Source organism: Gambusia affinis, linkage group LG05 (genome assembly GCF_019740435.1).
Source record: "Gambusia affinis linkage group LG05, SWU_Gaff_1.0, whole genome shotgun sequence".
NCBI classification, from domain to species: Eukaryota; Metazoa; Chordata; class Actinopteri; order Cyprinodontiformes; family Poeciliidae; genus Gambusia; species Gambusia affinis.
This window is the reverse complement of record NC_057872.1, coordinates 3,519,985-3,526,039: the sequence shown is the minus strand read 5'-3', so window position 1 is coordinate 3,526,039 and position 6,055 is coordinate 3,519,985.

Genomic DNA, 6,055 nt, shown 5'->3' with positions numbered 1-6,055 from the left:
GACTTAACTTAAAAACATGAACAGGTACAAAAAGACTTAACTTAAAAACATGAACAAGTACAAAGGGACTTAACTTAAAAACATGAACAAGTACAAAATGACTTAACTTAAAAACATGAACAAGTACAAAGGGACTTAACTTAAAAACATGAACAAGTACAAAAAGATTTAACTTAAAAACATGAACACGTACACAATGACTTAACTTAAAAAACATAAAAAAGTACAAAAAGACTTAACTTAAAAACATGAACAAGTACAAAAAGATTTAACTTAAAAACATGAACAAGTACAAAAAGACTTAACTTAAAAACATGAACAACTACAAAATGACTTAACTTAAAAACATGAACAAGTACAAAATGATTTAACTTAAAAACATGAACAAGTACAAAAAGACTTAACTTAAAAAACATGAACAAGTACAAAAAGACTTAACTTAAAAACATGAACAAGTACAAAATGATTTAACTTAACAACATGAACAAGTACAAAAAGACTTCACATAAAAACATGAACAAGTACAAAAAGACTTAACTTAAAAACATGAACAACTACAAAATGACTTAACTTAAAAACATGAACAACTACAAAAAGACTTAACTTAAAAACATGAACAACTACAAAAAGACTTAACTTAAAAACATGAACAAGTACAAAAAGACTTAACTTAAAAACATGAACAAGTACAAAAAGACTTAACTTAAAAACATGAACAAGTACAAAAAGACTTAACTTAAAAACATGAACAACTACAAAATGACTTAACTTAAAAACATGAACAACTACAAAAAGACTTAACTTAACAACATGAACAAGTACAAAAAGACTTAACTTAAAAACATGAACAACTACAAAATGACTTAACTTAAAAACATGAACAACTACAAAATGACTTAACTTAAAAACATGAACAACTACAAAAAGACTTAACTTAACAACATGAACAAGTACAAAAAGACTTAACTTAAAAGCATGAACAAGTACAAAAAGACTTAACTTAAAAACATGAACAACTACAAAAGGACTTAACTTAAAAGCATGAACAAGTACAATAAGACTTAACTTAAAAACATGAACAACTAGAAAAAGACTTAATTTAAAAACATGAACAAGTACAATAAGACTTAACTTAAAAACATGAACAACTACAAAATGACTTAACTTAAAAACATGAACAACTAGAAAATACTTAACTTAAAAACATGAACAACTACAAAATGACTTAACTTAAAAACATGAACAACTAGAAAATACTTAACTTAAAAACATGAACAAGTACAAAATTATTTAATTTAAAAACATGAACACCTACAAAAAGACTTAACTTAAAAACATGAACAACTACAAAAAGACTTAACTTAAAAACATGAACAAGTACAAAATGACTTAAATTAAAAACATGAACACGTACTAAAAGACCTAACTTAAAACATGAACAACTACAAAAAGACTTAACTTAACAACATGAACAAGTACAAAATGACTTAACTTAAAAACATGAACAAGTACAAAAAGACTTAACTTAAAAACATGAACAAGTACAAAGTGACTTAACTTAAAAACATGAACAAGTACAAAGGGACTTAACTTAACAACATGAACAACTAGGAAAAGACTTAATTTAAAAACAGAAACAAGTACAAAAAGACTTAACTTAAAAACATGAACAAGTACAAAATGACTTAACTTAAAAACATGAACAAGTACAAAAAGACTTAACTTAAAAACATGAACAAGTACAAAAAGACTTAATTTAAAAACATGAACAAGTACAAAATGATTTAACTTAAAAACATGAACAACTACAAAAAGACTTAACTTAAAAACATGAACAAGTACAAAAAGACTTAACTTAAAAACATGAACAAGTACAAAATGACTTAACTTAAAAACATGAACAAGTACAAAAAGACTTAACTTAAAAACATGAACAAGTACAAAAAGACTTAACTTAAAAACATGAACAAGTACAAAATGACTTAACTTAAAAACATGAACAACTACAAAATGACTTAACTTAAAAACATGAACAAGTACAAAATGATTTAACTTAAAAACATGAACAACTACAAAAAGACTTAACTTAAAAACATGAACAACTACAAAATGACTTAACTTAAAAACATGAACAGGTACAAAAAGACTTAACTTAAAAACATGAACAAGTACAAAGGGACTTAACTTAAAAACATTAACAAGTACAAAAAGATTTAACTTAAAAACATGAACAGGTACACAATGACTTATCTACTAAACATAAAAAAGTACAAAAAGACTTAACTTAAAAACATGAACAAGTACAAAAAGATTTAACTTAAAAACATGAACAAGTACAAAAAGACTTAACTTAAAAACATGAACAACTACAAAATGACTTAACTTAAAAACATGAACAAGTACAAAATGATTTAACTTAAAAACATGAACAAGTACAAAAAGACTTAACTTAAAAAACATGAACAAGTACAAAAAGACTTAACTTAAAAACATGAACAAGTACAAAATGATTTAACTTAACAACATGAACAAGTACAAAAAGACTTCACATAAAAACATGAACAACTACAAAATGACTTAACTTAAAAAACATGAACAAGTACAAAATGACTTAACTTAAAAACATGAACAACTAGAAAATACTTAACTTAAAAACATGAACAAGTACAATAAGACTTAACTTAAAAACATGAAAAACTAGAAAAAGGCTTAACTTAAAAACATGAACAAGTACAATAAGACTTAACTTAAAAACATGAACAAGTACAAAAAGACTTAACTTAAAAGCATGAACAAGTACAATAAGACTTAACTTAAAAACATGAACAATTACAAAATGATTTAACTTAACAACATGAACAAGTACAAAAAGACTTCACATAAAAACATGAACAACTACAAAATGACTTAACTTAAAAAACATGAACAAGTACAAAATGACTTAACTTAAAAACATGAACAAGTACAAAGGGACTTAACTTAAAAACATGAACAAGTACATAGGGACTTAACTTAAAAACATGAACAAGTACAAAATGACTTAACTTAAAAACATGAACAAGTACAAAGGACTTAACTTAAAAACATGAACAAGTACAAAATGACTTAACTTAAAACATGAACAAGTACAAAGACTTAACTTAAAAACATGAACAAGTACAAAATTACTTAACTTAAAAACATGAACAAGAACAAAAAAAGACTTAACTTAAAAACATGAACAACTACAAAAAGACTTAACAAAACATGAACAAGTACAAAATGATTTAACTTAAAAACATGAACAAGTACAAAAAGACTTAAGTTAAAAACATGAACAACTACAAAAAGACTTAACTTAAAAACATGAACAGGTACAAAAAGACTTAACTTAAAAACATGAACAAGTACAAAATGACTTAACTTAAAAACATGAACAAGTACAAAGGGACTTAACTTAAAAACATGAACAAGTACAAAGGGACTTAACTTAAAAACATGAACAAGTACAAAGGGACTTAACTTAAAAACATGAACAAGTACAAAATTACTTAACTTAAAAACGTGAACAACTACAAAAAGACTTAACTTAAAAACATAAACAACTACAAAAAGACTTAATTTAAAAACATAAACAAGTACAAAAAGACTTAACTTAAAAACATGAACAACTACAAAAAGACTTAATTTAAAAACATGAACAAGTACAAAAAGTCTTAACTTAAAATCATGAACAAGTACAAAAAGACTTAACTTAAAAACATGAACAAGTACAAAATGACTTAACTTAAAAACATGAACAACTACAAAATGACTTAACTTAAAAACATGAACAAGTACAAAATGATTTAACTTAAAAACATGAACAAGTACAAAATGACTTAACTTAAAAACATGAACAACTACAAAATGACTTAACTTAAAAACATGAACAACTACAAAAAGACTTAACTTAAAAACATGAACAACTACAAAATTACTTAACTTATATACATGAACAAATACATATAGACTTAACTTAACAACATGAACAAGTACAAAAAGACTTAACTTAAAAACATGAACAACTACAAAAAGACTTAACTTAAAAACATGAACAACTACAAAAAGACTTAACTTAACAACATGAACAAGTACAAAAAGACTTAACTTAAAAACATGAACAACTACAAAATGACTTAACTTAAAAACATGAACAACTACAAAATGACTTAACTTAAAAACATGAACAACTACAAAAAGACTTAACTTAACAACATGAACAAGTACAAAAAGACTTAACTTAAAAACATGAACAACTACAAAATGACTTAACTTAAAAACATGAACAACTACAAAAAGACTTAACTTAAAAACATGAACAACTACAAAATGACTTAACTTAAAAACATGAACAACTACAAAAAGACTTAACTTAAAAACATGAACAAGTACAAAAAGACTTAACTTAAAAACATGAACAAGTACAAAAAGATTTAATTTAAAAACATGAACAGGTACACAATGACTTATCTACTAAACATAAAAAAGTACAAAAAGACTTAACTTAAAAACATGAACAAGTACAAAATGACTTAACTTAAAAACATGAACAAGTACAAAAAGACTTAACTTAAAAACATGAACAAGTACAAAAAGACTTAATTTAAAAACATGAACAACTACAAAAAGACTTAACTTAAAAACATGAACAACTACAAAATGACTTAACTTAAAAACATAAACAACTACAAAATGACTTAACTTAAAAACATAAACAACTACAAAAAGACTTAACTTAACAACATGAACAAGTACAAAATGATTTAACTTAAAAACATGAAATAGTACAAAATGACTTAACTTAAAAAAATGAACAACTACAAAAAGACTTAACTTAAAAACATAAACAAGTACAAAATGACTTAACTTAAAAACATGAACAACTAGAAAAAGACTTAACTTAAAAACATCAACAAGTACAATAAGACTTAATTTAAAAACATGAACAACTACAAAAAGACTTAACTTAAAAACATGAACAACTACAAAATGACTTAACTTAAAAACATGAACAACTACAAAATGACTTAACTTAAAAACATGAACAACTACAAAAAGACTTAACTTAACAACATGAACAAGTACAAAATGATTTAACTTAAAAACATGAACAAGTACAAAAAGACTTAAGTTAAAAACATGAACAACTACAAAAAGACTTAACTTAAAAACATGAACAACTACAAAATGACTTAACTTAACAACATGAACAAGTACAAAGACTTAACTTAAAAAACATGAACAAGTACAAAAGACTTTAACTTAAAAAACATGAACAAGTACAAAATTATTTAATTTAAAAACATGAACAAGTACAAAAAGACTTAACTTAAAAACATGAACAAGTACAAAAAGATTTAACTTAAAAACATGAACAAGTACAAAAAGACTTAACTTAAAAACATGAACAACTACAAAATGACTTAACTTAAAAACATGAACAAGTACAAAATGATTTAACTTAAAAACATGAACAAGTACAAAAAGACTTAACTTAAAAACATGAACAAGTACAAAAAGACTTAACTTAAAAACATGAACAAGTACAAAATGATTTAACTTAACAACATGAACAAGTACAAAAAGACTTCACATAAAAACATGAACAAGTACAAAAAGACTTAACTTAAAAACATGAACAACTACAAAATGACTTAACTTAAAAACATGAACAACTACAAAAAGACTTAACTTAAAAACATGAACAACTACAAAATGACTTAACTTAAAAACATGAACAACTACAAAAAGACTTAACTTAACAACATGAACAAGTACAAAAAGACTTAACTTAAAAACATGAACAACTACAAAAAGACTTAACTTAAAAACATGAACAACTACAAAAAGACTTAACTTAACAACATGAACAAGTACAAAAAGACTTAACTTAAAAACATGAGCAACTACAAAATAACTTAACTTAAAAACATGAACAACTACAAAATGACTTAACTTAAAAACATGAACAACTACAAAATGACTTAACTTAAAAACATAAACAACTACAAAAAGACTTAACAACATGAACAAG